Source organism: Giraffa tippelskirchi, chromosome 2 (assembly GCF_054371585.1).
Source record: "Giraffa tippelskirchi isolate mGirTip1 chromosome 2, T2T-mGirTip1v1.2.pri, whole genome shotgun sequence".
Lineage (NCBI taxonomy): Eukaryota > Metazoa > Chordata > Mammalia > Artiodactyla > Giraffidae > Giraffa > Giraffa tippelskirchi.
The window spans coordinates 48,540,724-48,562,852 of record NC_137276.1 but is presented as its reverse complement, the minus strand read 5'-3'; positions in this window follow the sequence as shown (position 1 = coordinate 48,562,852).

Here is a 22,129-nt window from a genome sequence, read left to right as displayed (position 1 = left end):
TAAAATGAAAAAGAAAAAAAGGAATGAAAAATAGCATGTTTGGAAGAGAAGTTACCTCTAGGAGAAGGGAAAGCATGGGAGTGAGGCAGGGTGCCCAGAAAGCTTCAACAATATTTGCTTTGCTTTGTTTATGAATCTGAATGGTTAATATGCAAATGTTTATCATTTTTATGTTTTGTAGACTGAAAGCAATTTATAAAAGTTTTATGAAAGAAAAATTCTTTAATATAGTCCAATCACATTAGGCCAATTTGAAACAGACCTTACTTAAAATTAGTAATAAAATTTCAGTTTATGTACAAAATTGAAAGTATTTTGAGGAACCCAAAGTTTTAATGAAAATCGAAAATTAAAATAATTTCTAATCTAGGGGGCGCCAAACACACAGCAAACTGTTTTTACTTTATTGTTTCCTAACAGCACTGCTTTAGCTGATAAATAGAAATTCCCACCACTCTCTTTCAGACCTCACAGTACTTCTGTGAGAAATTTTAGTGATATTGATGATCTTATTAAATATTTAGTGTTACTAGAACATGACCTATTTTTTGTATCTTATAACATATCTTTTGTGACTTTATTAACTGATAGGTGCTACTGGAGTCCTGAAAACCATGTACTAACAATGAGTAACTTTGGAACAGAATCTGGATGTAATAAAAGATTCTAAAGGAGACCAAGAATTGCTGTGATACTGTTAAGAGGATATGTTTCAAATTATTAGAGATAATGAGAAAATTAAAATTTAGCATTACTCTGTATACCACTTAGTTTAATAAAAATATTGTAGAGAAATACAATAGGAGAGTATCATTAGCCTCCAAATTGTAATATGCTTCTTGATTCATATAGCCATCCTCCCCTTCCACTTGACATTGACTCCCCTCCACTTCCATGACATTCGAATCCTAAGAAGGTCTGGCCACATTAGACCTTCATTCCAGTAAGGTAATGAGTGGTTCCATCTGGGTAGAGGGAGTGTGCATCGTCCATTCATCACACTACCAATTCCTACTGCTTAAATCAGGGGTACTCAAATCTTAACTTGAATCAGAATCACCTACAGGGCTTGTTAAGACATAGATTGCAGATGCTGCCCGCAATGTTTTGATTTAATAGTCCAGGGAAAGAGAAGTTGCATTTCTAAGAAGTTCCAGATGATACTGCGCTGCTGCTTTAACCAAGGGCCCACAGCTGTTTGTTCTGTTCATCTACCTTTTCTGCACAATTTCTCTTGACACTCAAGTTTGTGACTTCCAGTCCAGACTATACAGAAAATGCAAAAGTTTATAAATAATTTACCTTTTTATTTTAATAGGACATTTATCTCCATAGTAATGCTATTTCTGTTTATAAGCATTTTAATATATTTTCCATTATTCCCTATAGTTCTGAGTAACAATCTGGGAGCAGGTTGCATAGGCTGTACCTTACCTAGGTGTGCAAGGAGGAGGAGGAAAGGATTAAGAACTCTTGGCTTCACAACACTATTACTCTATAAGCGACAAGGGTCGGGTTGTGTTCGGGAATTTGAACAAGTAATTGAAGTTCTTTTCCTCATGGGCAATTGGGGATAATAATACACCCTGTGTACACCACTGAAGAGATTAAAGGAGATTGTATGTATCCTTATTGGAACTCAATACACTTTAGTTCCCATTCCCCACCTCTTCTCTCTTCTGGTTGAAGTGAAGGGAATTTGGGGAAAAAATCATAGACAGTATAATAGTTAAGTGGTATTTGGTCTTAGAGGACAAGGAGGATTGGGATTTGCCAATGTATTTATTTCCAAAATTTATATTGTACAGCCCCCTTCTGATATAAGTGAGGTACCCCCACCCCCCAACATCCCAAGCCTCCAACCCCAATATAAGTGAGGAAATTTGGAGACAAATGGTGACTCTCTTTAGGTTGTGGTAGTCTCCAAGAAATGGAGTATGTTCTAGTTCAGGACTGTCTGATAAAGCTATCAGTGATGCTGGAGAGGGTTTATACCTGTACTATTAGTATAGTCACCACTGGCTTCATGCAGGTTTTGAACACGTGAAATGTGGCTAGTGTGACTGAGGAACTGAATTTTAAGTAAATTTAAATTTAAGTATCTACATAGGCCAAAGCAACTGTATTGCAAGTGCAGATCTAGAGGTTAAGGTAAATTGGTTGTGTCTAGAATCAAATCTTGGTTCTTCTAGATCTAGGAGCTCATGGAAATTATTCCTCAAGTGCAACCCTACTCTATCCCCACCCCAACTTGCATGATTATCACGAGGAAGAAATAAGGTCATTAATGCAAAGTGTCAAGCTGAGTTACTATTAAGGAATGAGTTTCTTAATGCAAAGTGTTGAGCTGGCTGTCTAGCACACAGGAAGTGCTCAATAAATATTGTCATCTAATCCTAATTGTTAGTTTGGATATTGATAAAGTTTCTTCTTCAAAGCTTTCTATGAGAGAAAAGTAAATAAATTCTGTGGAAATATTTATTACCCAATAAATTCTTTAGATTATAAGCAGTTATCTGTGTGTGAAGATTTGAAGACTATCTGAGAACTTCGTAATCTAGACATTTAACAGATAATTAGAATAATTTTAAACAATTTGATTCAGCACTTTGTGATTTATTTGAAAAAAATACTTGTATTAATATCTATAGATTTATGACAGAGGTTGATTCATGCAATAAAGTAGATTTTGCATGAATTAATTTGAAGACAAGCTTGTTCACTCATAACTGCTGAGCTAATGCCCTGCTAGGAAACATATGTTTATTGTATAATATGAATCTGTGTTTTCTGTCTTTTGATTCTATGCATATGTGATCATATTTGACATTGGAGTGGATGGAGCAACTGTCCTGAGAGCAAGAGAGGCTGAAGGGATTTTAACTCAGGTCACTTGAATCTTGTGGAGAGAGGTAACTGTCAGTCTGTATGTCTTGGTTTCCTTGTCTATCTCATGGAGAGACAAAATATACCACAGTGCTGTCTGCTTTTGAGAAATATGGAGGGCATTGAATAAATCATGAGAATGAGGTATGTGGAGCCTTAATGAAAATCAAGTGTATAATAGGAAAATAAGGTGCAACATATTTTATTCAGCTCTCCCGTGTGGCCATATGGATGGATTCTTCCCAAGAGAGAGCATAATCGTAGAGCATTTTAGTTGCAGATGTGAAACGAATGTAGCTCCTAGCTGAATATTTTCCCTGGCTTTGTCCATATGAAGCACACATGTTTTACAAATCATCTTTATAGTAAGGCTAAGATAACCCAACTAGGTTTAAAAGTGATCACGTTTTTCAAATTAGGCAGTTTCCCAAGCAGTGTACTCTGGAAAGAGAGTTGGCTTCAGAAGGTGATTCCTGGCATAGACCCTGGGGCTCCCAGTGTGCAGTCTCAGAGAACCTGAGTATAGCAGAATCCATCTCCTGATATACAGGAAGCAGGTATGGTTCCCACATTTGGTGCCAGAGTTCCTGAGCGGTGGCGTGTCCTTTCACAAGGGGAAAAGGAGCAGACTTGGTGATGGACAGTTTCGGTATATTAACACATATATATGGAATCTAGAAAAATAGGACTGATGAATCACTTTGCAGGGAAAGGATGGAGATGCAGATGAAGAGAACAGACTTGTGGACACAGCGGGGAAAGGAGAGGGTGGAACAAATTGAGAAAGTAGCATTGACATGTAGACATTTTCATGTGTAAAATAGCTAGTGGGAAGCTGCTGTATAACACAGAGAGCCCGGCCTGGTGCTCTGTGACGATTTACAGGGCTGGAATAGGGTGGAAGGGGGAGAGGGAGGCACAAAAAGGAAGGGATATGCATGTAGTTACGACTGATCAGTCCCCCACACAGCATTGTAAAGCAATTTTCCTCCAATTAAAAAAAATGAAACCCTATTAACAAATTCTAGCTCCTGTTTTCACGAGTCATAAATGTACTAAGACCTGGGGTTTCTAGGTCCAGCTATGGAGGGCCTCCATTGAACCAGCCACACTTGGGACTATTGGTGCCATGCAGATGTGCAGGAGTTAAGAGAAAGCCCTTATCAATCCATCTTCCCAGCAGCATCTTAACTACCAAGAAAGTTATCTGGTCTTGGCGTAAGGAGTAGCCACAGCCTGAGCTCAGTGTCAGGTTACTTTGGTACCACTGACTTTTTTTTTTTTAATAAATTTATTTATTTTAGTTGGGGGCTAATTACTTTACAATATTGTAGTGGTTTTTGCCATACATTGACATGAATCAGCCATGGGTTTACATGTGTTCCCCATCCTGAACCCCTCTCCCACCTCCCTCCCCATCCCATCCCTCTGGGTCATCCCATTGCCCCAGCCCTGAGCATTTGTCTCATGCATCGAACCTGGAATGGTGTTCTGTTTCACATATGATAATATACATGTTTCAATGCTATTCTCTCAGAACGTCCCACCCTCACCTTCTCCCTCAGAGTCCATAGGACTGTTCTGTGCATCTGTGTCTCTTATTCTGTCTCACATATAGGGTTATCGTTACCATCTTTCAAATTCCATATATGTGCATCAGTATACTGTATTGGTGTTTTTCTTTCTGGCTTACTTCACTCTGTATAATGGGCTCCAGTTTCATCCATCTCAATAGAACTGATTCAAATGTATTCTTTTTAATGGCTGAGTAATATTCCGTTGTGTATATGTACCACAGCTTCCTTATCCATTCGTCTGCTGATGGACATCTAGGTTGCTTCCATGTCCTGGCTATTGTAAACAGTGCTGCGATGAACATTGGGGTACATGCGTCTCTTTCAATTCTGGTTTCCTCGGTGTGTATGCCCAGCAGTGGGATTGCTGGGTCATATGGCAGTTCTATTCCCAGTTTTTTAAGGAATCTCCACACTGTTCTCCATAGTGCCTGTACTAGTTTGCATTCCCACCAACAGTGTAAGAGGGTTCCCTTTTCTCCACACCTTCTCCAGCATTTATTGCTTGTAGACTTTTGGATAGCAGCCATTCTGACAGGTGTGAAATGGTACCTCACTGTGGTTTTGATTTGCATTTCTCTAATAATGAGTGATGTTGAGCATCTTTTCATGTGTTTGTTAGCCATCTGTATGTCTTCTTTGGAGAAATGTCTGTTTAGTTCTTTGGCCCATTTTTTGACTGGGTCGTTTATTTTTCTGGAATTCAGCTGCAGGAGTTGCTTGTATATTTTTGAGATTAATTGTTTGTCTGTGGTGAAAAGACAGCCTTCAGAATGGGAGAAAATAATAGCAAATGAAGCAACAGACAAACAATACCACTGACTTTTACAGTATTGCACCTTCCTCCTGGGCCCTTGGTATCACAGTCTAATTTCCATTAAATAAGCGACTCCCTTGCACTTGAGAAAGGAGCACAGATTGGTTAAAATGATTGGTGCTAAGAATATCTATACTTGGGAAACAGAAGTTTTCTCCCTTGACAACAAGAATATGATCTTGTACCAGTATACTAAGAACCTAACAGTCCCAAAACAATATATTTGGAATCATTCAGTTGTACTTTTACCTGGAGATTGATGCTAGTCCAGTCTGAGTGTGGTTTGGCGAATCGGGTGCATTTATTCCAACCCCCTGGCTGGATCAAATACGATGCCCAGGTCAGCATATCCAATCATGTGGTCCACTTCCCTAGGTTTTCTGGGGCTGACTGCTTGAACATAAGCACGTGATCACTCAAGTGTGTGCACACAGACACATGCACTTGTCTCCTCGCTAAAAAAGACAAGTCATAAACTTGCAGTTTTGAGAACCATAGGGAAGGCCCCTCCCCCCCAAATTAAAGGTCTTCAAAAAGGCAGCAGCAGGTCTCTGCCAAATAGGAACCTGCACAGGAACTTGTCTCAAGATCTACATGCAAGTTAATGGTGAATCTAGGTTCACCCCAAACTGAGGACTTTCCCAAACAAAAGAGTAAACTCTCACATGGGCATTTATAGGAAGCAGGAAGCAAATTTGAACTTTCTTAAAGGAATTTTGTGTCTCAACTTGTTCACTTTGCAAAAGAGCTTGTAGCTAGTTTCACACCTTCACATAATTCATGTACATGATTGAATTGATAAATTCAATTGCTCAAGGTCATCTAGCTTTAGGCAGAAACAAGTCATTTAACTCCAAATCCAAAGAGCTTTTTCCCTCTACTTTGCAACGTGCCTTGTAGATTGTGCTGATCACTCGTCTGATTTCTTCATTAAGATTCATGATCTGATGATGTCAGAGCTGGAAGGTCCTAACTGAATCTCCTTCCAGCTTCCCCTCATTTTATGGAGAGGACTAGAGTCCCACGGGATCCTGTGGTTTGAGCAAGTTCACAGAAGAATGACCAGATTGCCGGTCCAGGAACCAAGAGTTCAGGTCTCTGAATTGTCTTAAGCCATCTCCACTCATAGTCATTTTAACTTTTATTTTCTGGAAAAATATAATAAGGTCAAAGTTGCCAAAAGTCTATCCCTTCAGGGGAACTTTATTTCTCCAAAGTGATAAGAGTATCAGTTTGCAATAGGCATTTGACATGCAGAGGCCCCGAAGATCCAGTGAGATTATTAGAGAACATGGAATTTTATTTCTTGGTAAGAATTCTTTTTTTAAAATCTTACCAACAGGAAATTAAATTTTGCTGACCAGTTCAGGGTCCCAAACCAGACAGACTCCCTTAATAAGAGGAATGTGAGTGAACAATGATGCTAAAGCACATGACCAGTCCAAGTTCAATGCATGAAGCAGGGAACTCAAAACCAGTGCACTGGGACAACCCAGAGGGATGGGATGGGGAGGGAGGTGTGAGGGGGGTTCAGGACAGGGGGGAACATGTGTACAACTGTGGCTGATTCATGTCAATGTATGGCAAAAACTACCACAATATTGTAAAGTAATTAGCCTCCAATTAAAATCAATAAATTAATTTTAAAAAAGATGCTATAGATAATGTTAAAAATACATGGTAAGGGATCTCTCTGTTCAGTCTGGTGGTTAAGACTGTGCACTCTTAATGCTGGGAGCATGTGTTCGATACCTGGTTGGGAAACTAAGATCCCACATGACTCATAGAGTGGACAAAAAAAAAAATGTTAAAATCATACTGCTTTCCTTCAGTTAGAAACTTCTACAGGCTTAGGTGAGAAAAATGGGACTGGAGCAAAGGAATAAACTCTCTATGGTCTGGCTGGACTTACGCATGGCAGTTCTGTGCTTTCAAAGTATCTGACAAATGACAAAAAGTACACCACTCTGTAGGTGAGGCACTGGCTTGGGTATCTTCAAAAGTTCACCCCTGTGAAGTTCACATGCAGCCAGTGTGGACAATCACCTGGCCAGACTCCCATCTGTTGTTTTGATTTATCATACTTGCTATGGGTCCTGCTACAGGCTGAGATCTGTGGCGCTTGCTGAAGACAGAGAGATGAACCCCACAAGGTTACAACAGGTTGCTGTGATTGAACAAATGATGTAGTTTATAGGACAGAAAGAGATGGTTGTAACAACCTCTCAAATCCACACTTCCAAACTTGAGGTCTACTGAGTCATCTGTCTATTGTATGTGGCTCCTTCTAGAACCAGGGCTTTGCAGTTATTTCTTTTTCCTGTTCTGCCACAAGAAGGTGCCCTAGCATCAGCTAGACCCGTGTCCAACAACTGACTCTGCTGCCTTAGTTCCCTCTTTTGTAAATCACGGCACTACCAGTATCAGCATTGAGGTTTCTCGTGGGGATGAAAGTGCTCAGCCAAGTGCTGGTGAATGAAAGAAAACATGCTCAAACATCGGCTAATTTTAATCCAGTGGTCTTCTTAAATGGTGCCATTCTCCTCACTGCTCAGAAGGATCCAGAACACACTAAGTCACCTTCTTTTCTATAGTTTAACTTTCTCTTCTTTAAGGGATCCATCAGGGTCCTCGTTCAACTGTGGCATCCTCTCGGATGAGAACATCGTCTGGTTTCTGCAAGCTCCATGGATCTGGAGACCTTTCCAGTTTAAAGTCCGGAGGCCTAGACTTTTGCATAGGGGGGCGGGGGTAGGAGGTGGGGCTGGAATTACAGCAGATTGTATTTTCTTCTTTTTAATCACAAGCAGGAGCCTTGATGTCACATTTCAATGCCCCACCCGACAGAGTTCTCTCTGGCAAATGATGAAAACAGCCTTTCCTTAAAAAATTAACATGAAAGAAGATTTCTTACTTCACAAAGTAAACTCATGCTGTGGTTGAGCAATTCTAATTGTTCTTTTTTTTTTTTTTTAAAGACCTTTGTGTTGAGTAAAATCTGTCCCTCCGTAGAATTTCTCCTTTGATACTAGTTCTTCCCTCTTACTTCCAAAGATAATGCTGACCTCAGAATAACAAATGAGCTCTGTCTTGGTTTCTGCTGATTTGGCAATGATTGTCAGAAGTGTGATGAAGAAGGCAAGGAGGCTACCTCATGGCTCTGAGGGAGACAGAAATGGGGCCCCTGCACCACATCTGGCCACAAGGATAGTAGAGGGCAGGGCACGAACCGGTGATTCACTGGCTAATCATGGTCTAACTCCCCTGCCATGGAGCAATACTTTGGCTATCTGGCCTCATGTTTTCTGAGTACTTTATTTTCAAAGTTAAACATTTAGATTTTCTTCATGCCCTGTTTCTGTGCATTTATCAGCTTATTGGGTTTTTTTTTTGGGTGGGGATGGATTAACATATCAATCTCAGCCTAGGTCTGACTAGTGCAGGTAAAGAGCAATTGTTTTATCTTCCTTTTCCTCAGGGAAGACATCATCCATAATATTTGACAGTCACTCTGTGTTGGGAGGGGCTTCTCTGGTGGGGTCACAAAGTCGGACACGACTGAGCGACTAACACTTCACTTCTGTGTTGGGAGAGTCCCTCTACCTCGTGGAATTCCATCATCTTGCTTTCAGACTCTCAGTTCAGTCCTCAGACCCCATCTTGTACCGGTTCTGTCATCAGCTGAGTCCTCTCCCATCCTCTCCCTACTTTGACCTGTCTGCAGCCCCGTGTCAGCATTCTTGCCCAAGACACTGAGAAGTTGCTGGGTTTATCTTCTAGGTTTTCCAATAGCACCTCCTTCTCACACCGTATATTTCACAAAACTCTTACAGTCTGAACTAACATCATCTGAAGATTCCAGTCAATGTCATGGTACATTATAACCTCTCTCGTGGTGTCTGCATATCAAAATGAAAGGGTGCTGAGTGTTCTAATGTTGTCATTTCAGGCAGCAGCACAAGAATTGAAAGGCACTGAGGCTAGGAGAAGACTGGCTCAGGCGAAGGACATGGTCAGTTTGGAACAGAGCTAGGAAAGCTTATGTGCCATGTTTTAAGTCCCAACAGGTTGCTGAAATGTGTCTAAGAGCAGTGGGCAGACATTCCAGGTTCTGAAGATGAATCATGGGGGCCTAACTGGTCTCCTACTGAGATGGTCCTCCAAGTCTTTACAGACACCTCTCAGTTCCCCTGTGTGTGCATAGGCAGGGTTGGCAGGGAATCTTAGAGCACCCTCAACTCCTGGAGACCTGGCCTAAGTGGCCTCTGTAATTCTGCAGGACAATGTTGCTGTGATGGGCCCACCCACACCCTGGTTTGTATCGCACAGTAACTGAACAGGGCTCCAGGTCCATCTACCAGCACAAGGGGCTTGGAGTCTCAGGTGTTTCAAGATTCCCACCCTTTCCCAAGGAGCTGCTTGGCAAGGGATTGTCAGCCTTCCTCTTTGTGAAATAAACCTGCCCTAATAGTCTACATGACTATTGCGTGCTCAATCACTTCAGTAGTGTCTGACTCTTTGACACCAAAGAGCCTACCAGGCTCCTCTGTCCATGGGGATTCTCCAGGCAAGAATACTGGAGTGGGTTGCCATTCCCTCCTCCAGGGGATCTTCCCAACCCAGGGATCCAACCAGCATCTCCTGCATCTCCTGCATTGCAGGTGGATTCTTTACCCACTGAGCTACCTGGGAAGCCCCTAATAGTCTACCTTTTATTTCAATGAAAGTTTTAGCCACAAGAGGAAATGAAGTCCTAGATTAACAATCAGAGGAAACTATTTTTAAATTATTTCTAACTCATGAAGCACTGGCTTCTGGAAAGCTACATGCCACAGGTTCAATTCTATAACCAGTATCATTGAAGATAAGAGTGTGGTGTAAACAGATAACTGTTTTCTGAAAATTAGGAGGCCTGGAGTTTAATCTCACCACAAAAATTTAGCAGCAATCAAGAGCCCAGGCCCTAAGCCTGAAGCTAAAGAGAAGAGTGGTCCAGACAGGCTGAATGGGTGGCTGATGGAGATTAGAAACTAAAATAAGCACTGTGTCAAGTCACGCCAAGTGTTTCAGGGCTGGGACCATGGCAACTCCATGACCTTGTTGGCTACGATGTTCCTATTGCTAGTGACTTACAAAGTCCCTTCCTCACTAGTGGGACAGATCTTTGATGTCACAGAGTTGGGCTTACCACTCATTGTGTGACTCTAGGAAAGTCACTGAACCTCTCCAAGTCACAGTCAACTCAATTGGAAAGTAAGAAGGATGGGTCAAAAATTGTATTCCCTCTGCATTCCTAAAATGACTAATTCTTTGAAAAGACCATTCAAGTATATTAGCATGCCAAAGACATATATTCAAGTAAAACTTAATTAAAATATAATACGAAGTCACAATGGAATTTCTTCTGATGCCTAATTCAGTTGCTTCTTGGCTCATCTAGTCTCAGCAGAGCACTAAAGTAATTCAGGCAATCCACATAGTGCAATGCAGCTGAGGATCAAAATCATGGCTTCGTTCAATCCTTAATGAAATCACTGCTTACGGTGGGGATGTTTTCCAGGGCCAATACATACCACTGTGGATGGCAAGGAAAGCGTGTTTAGGGGCCATGGAGAATTTTTCCCAGAGATCAAAATAATTCATCTTGGAATACTCCTCTGAAAGAAATTTGGGGTGTTCAGAGTAAAAGCCAATTTTGGCCAAAGGATAGTCAAAAATCTCTCTGCGACCAGAAGTGAAACTGTCCTGAGATCCGGGCGGGAGCAGAGAGTCCCTGTTCTGCCTGCTTCTTCCTTCTCTTTTAATGAAATGAAGATATTCTCTTGTAATGGCAGGCAGAGCCTGGCCCAATGCAGAGGGTCATGTGCATAGAATTAAAGACATATCAGAATTCAAAGCATTCTTAGACAGAAGACCACAACCTCCTTCCATCACGGACAGGGAATAAAAATCCCAGGGAGGCTGCAGAGCAGTAGCAGAGTCAAGGGGCCAGAGCTAAGAGGGGAGCACGCTTATACCTAGGAGAGATTTCTGAGGACATTGGAACAATGTTGCTTGGATGTGGAGTGAAATCAGACTAGAAGCCCTTATCACGGGCAGGTCACGAATAGTATTTCCCCTTACACATTTCTATCTGCTTAAAAGTAACTGTCTTTCTAAACTCTATTCTTTAGTTTACTTTTTCTGATAAAAGCACATCTTCAGTAAAGAAAAAGTCAAAATTACGTAAAACCCACTAGAAAAAAATATAATCAGCTCAAAGCCTAATAGGGAAAAAGTCCTTTAGGATACAGTGTTATGGATATTCTTTGAGGAGATTTGGAAATTGTGTACTATTGAATTTGTAAACTAGAATACAGCCTGTCATGTTTCTCAATATATTCTATTTTTATTTGTGTCACTCAATAATGTTTAAAAATTTTCAGATATACATCCTACACTCTCCTCTTTATATTCATCCCAAGTCCCTTCTTTCTTTTTTGTTCCTTCTCCTTTCTGTCTTAACGTGGATCTTCATTATAGGGTTTTTCTCATTGAATAGTTCTGATGCATTAAAACCTTCAGGAATTTTGTATGTTTGTTGTATGTAGCCACCAGGGTGAATTTTATTATTAACTAAAATTTCTCAGTTAATTATTATAGGTTTTCAGGATATGTGAATTATATATTTGTCTCCTTTCCAGTGATTACAACCTTTAAGCTTCCTGCCATACGCAATGGCTGAAACTTTTTCTTAGGCATTATTATCTTGTCTTTAATTGAAGTATCTCTAAAACTGTACCACTGTGTTGTACAATTGGTTTGAATATGGTTTTCATGTATTTGTGGCCAACTGAAAATACATATCCATTTATTCGTAGTTTCTCTAAATTAAAAAATAGTTTTCAATCAGAAATGGATATTAAATCTTACATGCTTTCTTCAGAACTAATGAAAAATTATATACTTTGTCTTCTTTAATTTCCTATTGTAATATGTTATTTTACTTTTATATTAAGCCATTCTTAAAATGTTGGGATAAGTGCTTTTAATAGAGTAGATTACTTTCTGTCACAAAAATTTCATATTCTGAGTGACTTAATGTAATAAAGTCTCGTTTCCTGCTCCCATTGTTCATCAAATGCTAGTTAACAAGGGACTCTGCTTCATACAGTCACTCAGGAGCCCAAGCTCTTTGGTTGGAGGTGCCACCATCTTCTGGGGAGCATAGAGTCCTTTCTGTATCCCTTAACTCTAGCCAGTGGCAGGAAAGAAAGAGAGCTTGAAGGACGGAACACCCACCCTTGTGGCTGGTGACACTCCCTATCACATTCACATTCTGCTGGTGAGAACTGGTCATGATTCCATCTAAGATACATGATTCCACCTAAGATACAAGATTCCACCTAAGATACAAAACAGGCTGGGAAATGTATTATAGCTGTGTGCACAAGTGGAAAAAGAAATAGAGTTTGATAAATGCATGATGTAGTCTCTGGTTCAACTTCACAGTATGTGTACTTCTTTGAATTATCTTCTTGGAGAAGGAAATGGCAACCCACTCCAGTATTCTTGCCTGGAAAATCCCATGGACAGAGGAGCCTGACAGGCTACAGTTCACGGGATTGCAAAGAGTCGGACACGACTGAGCAACTTCACTTTGAATTATCTTCTGGGTTCTATTTCTAGTTATTCTAATTAGAATATTTCATACTGATTAAAAAACAAGGTTGCTTAGTCTTTTTTCTCTGTCTGTCATATCTTTGTAAGATTTTGTTATTAGCTATGATTTGCAATGTTTTCCCTTCCCCTGCAATTTACTTTTCTATGCTCTGAAACACTGTACAAAGTATCTAAATTATTTATTTCAGAACTCTTCTTCTTTTCAGTTTTTTCTATGTTGGAACTTTATATCCAGATTGAGATTAATATTCAAATGTTATCATTACATGCAATTATTTAACATAATATATTAGTATAATATCATTTTTAATAACCAACAGTTATTTAATAAACTTTCAACATTAATTATTTACAGTGAGCTCTGGTTAGAAATGTGAGTTTCATCCTTTTCCACCAATATTTTTGTGACGTTCCTATGTAACCCCAGTACATGGGCTCATCTTCCAGTCAGCAGGTGCATCCTGCTTACATTATTTTCAAATTTGGGGTCTTCTCATAAACAAAAATGTAAGTGTCTTGCACAAGTAGACAATTTATCCAAGCATGCCTGTGTGCTAATTTGCTTCAGTCATGTCTGACTCTGTGTGAGCCTATGGACTGCAGCCTGTCAGGCTCCTCTGTCCGTGGGATTCTCCAGGCAAGAATACTGGGGTGGATTGCCACACCCTCATCTAGGGGAACTCAATGTCTCTTGCATTGGCAGGCAGATTATTTACCACTAGCGCCACCTGGGAAGTCCCTTATCTAAGCATAGAGTCTTCTAATTCTTTTATCTTTATTTTTCCTTTAAAACTAGACCCTTTCCTAATGTCTTTTGTTTGCAAGCAGTTTGAAGCCAGCCTGAATTTTTGTTCCTATAGAATTTTCTTTCCCTTTTCTACTCCTCCTGCTCCCACTTTCTTTCTCTCCCCCTTCCTTCTCCCCTTGGCTTCTCTTTTTGTCTTTCTTGGATGCTTCTGGGGTTTTTTATCCTCAAAATTAAAAGAAAATAAATGCTTAGGCACAGGATTATTTTAATTAATTTTGCTAGCTCTTAGTGAACTTTTTATAACTGAGGTTTCTTTACTTTAGTTCAGCTAAGTTGTCTTTGACTGTTTCTCATATTATTACATTCACTGCATCTGCTTTGTTTTCCTTTTATGGGTTTCCTGTTAAATATATATTCAATTTTCTGGATCTTTCCCCCCTTTCTGTATTAATTGAATATAACAGAAAGTGCAACTTAAACTAGCTTACATAATAAATCAAATATATTGGTTCTGTTCCTGAAGAATCCAGTGGGAGTTCACGCATCAGGCAAGGAATAGGAAGAGTTCCCACCCTTGGCTCTGTACCCCTCCTTGTGTTGCCTTCATCTCCAGGCTGGTTTCTTGTGTGGTTTCAAGGTAGTTCCCAGCAGCATTCAGGGTTATAGTTGTTCTCATTCCCATCCAGATGTACCTCGTCCCACAATCACCGAACAAAAAGCCTGATCTCCCAGGTCAGGTAACCATGAATCATATGCTCAGCCCAGAAATAGTCACTGTGGAAGGAAAGGTGTGCATAGTGATGGGTACACATTGTTCACACCACTCGGCTGCCCCGCAAGAGACAAATGTATCATTTCTCCCAAAACTCTCTCATCTTTAGCATAATTTCCATATTTTATCCTTCTCTGATTTCTCAATAAATTTCTTAAGTTAATTCTCTCTTGGCTTCATTAAAGTCTTTGCGATCACGGTGGTGAAGGGAGTGGATTATGCTTACTTCTATATAAATTAAATATATATCTCAGATTATATATAATAGGTACGGGTACAGGTCAGATCTTAGTGAGATTATGGCAGAAATTTCCCCATACAATCTTAAACAAGTTTCAGAAAAACAATTCATTATTTTCCATAACTGATCTAATCTTTCTCATAATTCCATGCTCTGGTGAGTACTGAGGATGTTGGAGAGGGTTACTTAAACATGCCATTTAGCAGCATCCAAATCTCTTCTTTTTCAAAATAGTCTATTTGGAGTAAATGTTGGTTTTTTCCTGTTTCCTCCCCTCCTTGCTACTCTCCACAATGTGGTGTTTGGGTCTCGGGAGCCGGGTGTATCTGTGTCCTTGTGGCCTTAGCGGTGGGGTAGTAGGGCTCTGTGTCTGCACATGAAGTCTGAATAAGTCTTTACATTGGCCTCCACCCTTGTCAAATCCCTGGTTTTGCTACCAGTGCCACCTGGCCTTCAATGTCGTAATAGTCAAAATCGCTGACGACAAACCTTGTTACTATCTCTTTTGAATGATAGCCTCCTCCCCTTTTCTAATCCCAGGACTCTTGAGTTCCGTCTGCTCCACACTGCCCTCCCTAGGATTGCAGGAGCTTCTTCACTGCAGCTGTAGGGAGCCACCAACATCACTGCTGGGCATTTCTCCAAGCACCTCCCTCGGCTGGTGCTGCACTAGCTTTTTCACATCATTTTGGCCATATGTCCTGCCATAGGAGGGCTTCCCAGGTGGTGCTAGTGGTAAAGAACCTGCCTCCCAATACGGGAGACATAAGAGAGTGGGATTTGATCCCTGGGTCAGGAAAATCCTCTGGAGGAGGACATGACAACCCACTCCAGTATTCTTGCCTGGAGAACCCCATGGACAGAGGAGCCTGGTGGGCTACAGTTCATAGGGTCACACAGAGTCGAACATGACTGAAGCGACTTAGCACTCACGCATGCCTGCCACAGAAAGAGTTTCTGCTTCGTAGTGTGCAGTTTCCTCCTCATGCTACATTCAGGGAGGTGGCTCAATACTCTTGCCATTCTCAGGTTTCCTCAAACTTATCTAAATTTGTTAGGTCCTTTCCACAGATTTGGGTGTGCGTGGGGGGGTGGAATCCCATCTGTGGCACATCTCTTAAACTCACCTGCCTCCCACACCCTCCAGGGAGAGACGTGATGGGATTTCCAACATCTCTTCCAATACTGTCCATCATCTGTTGAGATCTCTTCACTCCACACTTATGATCTAATCACTGATTATTCTACCAGGTCTGACTTTGGGTAAAGAGTCACAAAATAGCCATGAAAAAAATTGGGGTTTCTATCCCCCAAACTGCTCACTGAAAAGGAGGAGGCCTTACTTCCTGGGTTTCTGCATAGATGTGCTGTTTGTTCTGGAATTCTCCCAAAGCAGATTTTACCCCTTTCCCTTCTAGCCAACACTTACTCCTCTGAGACAGGAGTTTTAGTTCTTCCCTGATGTCTTCTTTTAGAGAAGGGAAATTGGAGTCAGTCCTCTGCCTTTTCCAATCCAGACACATCTGTTCTATTTGTAGCAAAATGTTCTCTACATAGATATGACTCTGTTTTATTGCCAGTGGTGGTGATGTCTATGTTTACATTCTGCTAATCCTTTCTATAGAAATCTGGAAATTGTGGATTGAGATATCAGGGTTCACATTACCATATAACTTCCAAATCTGAATGTATATAATAAATTGTAAAGCATGGAAAAATGCAATAAATAACCATTTTATCTTTCAAATGACTTTACCCTTTGTCTACAAAGATAACATTCTTCCACACTGTCAGAAAGCCCTTTTTTCCAATAGTGTATTTTTTGAGTAGTTGAGTAATTTTTTGTATGATTTCTCTTACGGCCAACAGTATCACATGTTAGTGAGTGGCAGCTGGAATGAGTGAGGACTCTGGGGCAGAATGTGGTGTTTTAGTGCCCAGTGTTTAGACTGACATCTTTGAAGCACTAGGTCCCCCAGATTGTGTCTTCATGCATGCTAAATCACTTCAGTTGTGTCAATTCTTTGTGACCCTATGGATTGTAGCCCACCAGGCTCCTCTGTCCATGGGATTCTCCAGGCAAGAATCCTGGAGTGGATTGCCATGACCTCCTCCAGAGGATCTTCCCAACCCAGGGATTGAAGCCGTGTCTCTTACATCTCCTGGATTTTCAGGTGGATTCTTTACCACTGAGCAACCTGGGAAGCCTCAGATTGTTTCTGAGACCCCCACCCGCTTTTTTGGAAGTGAGTCATAACAGTCAGGAGTATAATTGTTGTTGAATACTCAGTTGTGTCTAACTCTTTGTGACCCCATGGACTGTATGTAGCATGCCAGGCTTCCCTGTCCTTCTCCATCTCCTGGACTTTGTTTGAACTCATGTCCATTGAGTCAGAGTATAATATTTACAGTAAATAAATGTTTACAGGAGTATAATATTTACAGTAAATAGCTCCGATTGGGAGCACTAGCCACCACTCTTGCTAGCTGTATGACTCCTGGTAAGGTATTTAACTTCTCTAAACTTCAGTTTCCCTCTCTGTAAACTGCAAATGATAAGAACATGTTCCTCCTTCTTATGGTAAAATACAGTAGGCAATCCTATTGTAGCAATCCATAGTATTACTATGTTATAGAGCAGTAATAGGACTAACATTAGTAGTGAAAGTCCGTGGACACCCATCTTTTCTTGCCAAAATCAAATTTATTGATACTGCCAAGTAGGCTAAGCATAACTGCATTCCACTGCAAATGATTCAAGGATAAGCAACGACTTCCTGAATACAAGCCTTCTTGAGAATTAGCAAGATGGAGATTCCCAAAGAAAGCTCTCTCTACCACTGGGTCGGTGGGGAGTCATTAACCAGGAATTGGAGTGTTTCTAAAGGGGGACAGTTGACCTTCAACGTGCACGGGAATAACAGGACCCATTTATAGCAGACAATTGGCTGTTGCCCAAGTGGCCCATGAAATGTATGGGCCAAACATTCATTTTACAGTCCTTTTAAAAGAGGGCTCCAAGTGTTGCAGGAGATCTTAAAGTCTAAGTTGTTACATGTGGAAGGGACCACCCATGCATGCGTAGGGTTTCTCTTTTAGAAGCAGGAGCACATTCCAAAAGCTGCAGTTGGTATGTCTTACCAGCCCAGTGTTTCCAGGCAGTTAATATAAGCTATTTCTTGGACACTGGGCTTCACACTCATTTGTGTAAGCTGGAAGTTTTTCATTTTCCTGTAAATGGAAGCTCTTAAATAAAAAATCAGATATGGAATTTGTGGTTTTTGGAACCAGCCTCAGAGAGAGGGCAAGATTTGAGCTTGGTGGTTATTGTGATAGTATCAGGAGTGCACCCAATTGCAGAACTTGATTAAAAAGTCAGTTCTAGTGGAATGAAGACATAGTGAGAGATGATTACTGTAGCAGCCCTGAGACTGTAATGATTAAAGACAGTCTTCTCATGCTCAGTGGGTTCATGCCCTAGTTCCTAGGAAAAGTCATGTAAACCCATAGCCATCACAGATACCAGTCCTAAACAGTGGTTGGAACAGAGAGGAGAAGTCTACCAGTCCTGGATAACAACCTTAGGGGAATGTCCTAGCGATGCTGAGGGTGTACTGGGTTTTAACAGATAAATTGAATATCACTAAGATATGAGTACTAAAACCTTATGAAAAGATGGCATCATTTTAAGAAAACAAGTATGTGCTATAATAACAAAGTTAAAATTATGTTAGCAAAAAAACTATAATTGTCCACTATAATTGCTCTAATCATGTAATTGTTAATAATGAACATATTAAAGGAGCAATTTAACTCTCCTGTGTATATTTGAAGGAGAGAATAGTGTTGCTTCCTAGGAATGAAAATTAAAGTTTTTCCAGGTACCTTCCAGAGGATTAGAGCAGAAAGATGTGTTTCTTATTTCCTCCCAAGGGGCACATGGATCACAATGCCCAACCAAGGAGGGCAATCACACTTGCTCCTAGAGTTGTGCTCTTGCCAAGATTAGGCATAAATAGGGCAGCCTTGAAACACTCAGAAAGGCCTTCAGCACATTGTGCCCAGGGACCACAAGCAAGGCAAAGATTTCCAGAGCACTTAGTATAGGAGTCAGAGACCTGGGGTCAAGACCCAGGAACTTGGCTGTTACCCAAACTGATTCTTGCCAAGACAGAGGACTTCTCTACTCAACTTCCCTTAACTTCCACTGTAACCACCTTGAATATTGCTACTTTAAGTGGCCAGACCTTTCAACTGGACATTCCATCTAGATTTTTGAATGCTGTTTCCACTCAGTTTTAATCCTCTAAATCCTTGTATGTATTTTCCCTGCATATAAGAACTGAGACTATTTCTGAAAACATTTGCCGTATTTCAAGAGATAGCACTTTATTTGCACTGTCAGGCTGTGCTTCATTTAAAAAGTGCCCCTTGTGCTAACAGAGGCTGACTTGGCCTTTCCTTCTTCCATGGCCCATATTGGCAGGGAAGGACATTAACTCTAAGTTTCTAGATGCAACTTATGAACTGTTGTTTCTACGACACTTCTCTGTGGGATATTTTCTGTCTTTCCTCATCCCTTGGTGGAAATGGAAGGGTGGTCTTTATGTTCCTGGAGACTGGTAGTGATGCCAGGCAGATAGTAGGCCACCTGTGAATGCCAGGAAATGGGTCAGTCACAGAGCAGACCACTCTGTATACTAGGCTGCTATTGGGGAACAGGAAGCATGGGGTTGGTTATTTCTGTTGACCTGAAGTAAATAGGCAGTCAGCAAAGATGGGTTTATTCTTGGATCAGGAGAGAACTGCAATTTGGGGTCTGCAACCATGGTGAGCCACATGCAAGTCCTCAAATGACAAGGGAAAGAGAACTTTTTTATAGAGGAGAAAAGAAAGCTAGGAGGGCTAGAGTAAACAGTTCATGGGTTTTCTTTGGCTGAGCTCTTGCCAGGAAAGAAGAAGAGTCTTTCCTCTTCCTGTTGGGCTCTGCTATCCTGGTAGGGCATGAGAGCTCTTCCTTGTGGTCTCCTGACTCTGCTTAATTGAGGTTTCTGTTTATTAATTTTTTACATCACTAAACTGTCCTTGAGCTTTCTCCTGACTTTAAGGAGATGGTTTTGATCATGCAACTCTTAATTGCAGAGAAGTCTTTTAAGTGTTGGATAACTTCCTATGAAGCAGCACACTCCTGGGGGGGGGGATTTAGATATTCATTAGCCACATCTATGCACCAGAGCCTACCCCTGGAGCTATATATGCAAGTCTTATTTAATCTGCATTGTATCATTAAGTAGTGTTTTTATGACCATTTCATAGATGAGAGTGGTCCAGACTGAAGTGATTTGACCCAGTTAGTAACTGGCAGAGCCCAAGTGTGGGAATGTAGGTACACTGCACTGCTTTTCTAGAGGCCTGTGGGTCTCCTGTGTGAAGGCAGTTCTGTAAACTAGAGATGTTCTAATGCATTCCCAGTAGTCCTTGCATATGTCTTCTGGGGTGAACAGGCACCTAGATCTCACTTGTCCAAAGCTGAACTCATATTCTTCTCCTCAGGTTGTAATCTACATCTTTAATCAAATATCTGGTGAGTGGCAAAGCTGCAGCTTCTGAAACCAGACCATGTGGGTTTGGATCTTAGGTCCACCATTTACAGTGTGAGCTTGGGCAACTTACTCAATCTCTCCATGCCTCAATTTCCTCATCTGTAAAACAGTGATAATTGCAGTGCCTACTTATAAGGTTAGGGAGGCTGGAATGAGTTCACAGATATAAAGTATTCGAAGCTGTGCATAATAAATGCTATGAACACTGAGTGTCATCATGACATGATCACTGTCACGAAGGTCATCATCAGTATGAAACCTTGTAAGATATTACTGAGTCCATCCCACACCTCACCCCATCCTTCTGGGACTGGGCATTGTTGCTCTAAATGTTTCTTTCTCCCTAGGCCATTGCTGTCATCTTTGCTATCTCGAACCCATCTGGCTACAACTATTTCCTCTCTGCTTTTCTGTGACTAGCATCTTACCCTCCTATTCATCACCTACACCATTCACAGATATAAAGTGCTCAAAACTTTTCATAATAGAAGTCTTTCTACCATCAAATCTGAACATGTTATTTGCTTAAAAGCAATGTCTCCTCAATGCCCATATGTCTTGGTCTGGAATTTTCATTACGTCCTAATTTGACTCTTTCAGAGCTGTGTTTTGTCTTCTTCTCACCCACCCTGTCATCCGTTCATCTCAACCTCCTCCACCTTTGAAGATACTTACAATTTCACGTTCCCAAAGGCACTTGTCTATACTTTCTCCCAAATGCCATCCTTTTTCTCCACCTGGTAAAGGCCTACCCCTTGCCTTTCTCCTTAAAGAGCTATTGTGAGTTCTTCTTGGAAAACTTATGACTTGCACTCTGGCTCCTGTCCTGAAGAAAAACATCCAGGACATCACTCTTGACCTTCCTCTCAAAACTTCCCACTTTGTTCCCCTCAATTCTGTAAGTTTCTTCTGTATTTCTATATCCCTATCTTCAGATGGGGTCTGAAGAGGGTCTCACCCAGGAAAACTGCTTGGTAAATGTTGACTGATTGAAAGTTTACATAACAGTTGGGGTTGCAATGGAGAACAAGCTTCCTATCCTTTTTGTTTTTGGAGAAAGACACAAGTGAAGAATACATCTGGGTCAATGTGTTTATGGTTATGGATTCAACAAATGTTCAAATACAGGTCTTAAAAGTTTTGCTTAGGTGGGTTCTAGCTATGCTGTCCTTTCTACCCCACTTGCCTTGAAATTTAAGCCAAGGTGTACATGCCTATAGGAAAATTCACTCTGTGAGCTTTGAACTCTTTTTAGTAAATTTTTCCACTATATTTTGTGGAAACACACCAGAAATCCGGAACACTTGGAATTAAATCTTCAAAAGAACAGGAAATGTCCACTTTAAAAATACAAATACAGATAAATGGGCTTAAGCCTAAGGATTTTAACATAACTGAAAACACAGGCCCAAGAGACTCTGTGGTTTCCACACCTGGGAGAACCCTCTCCCACTTACCTCGGCTAACACAGACTACTGGCACATGAGGGAATTTGTTTTGGATTTGCCTTCCAGTCCATTAAAAAAAGGTCATCTTAGAATAAGTGGGTCAGGGTAAGTGGCTCAGCTTCACATTTGGATTTGTAACTGTTTGGGTTAAAAATCTTTAGCATTTCAGGTTGCAGGGCTGTTCTTTTGCAGCTGGTGACTCTGGAGTCAAGTGGAGCCCAACAGCTTGCCTGAGGGTCCTCTCTGCAGTTCCACCTTTGTACCCACTCACCCCCCAAACCCCCAGCCCCAGCCCCATAGTGTCTGAGCAGAGACAGAATCTGGGCTCATTACTCTTTAGCCAGGGCTCCCTGGAGAGCCTGGGAGAATAAGTTCTTT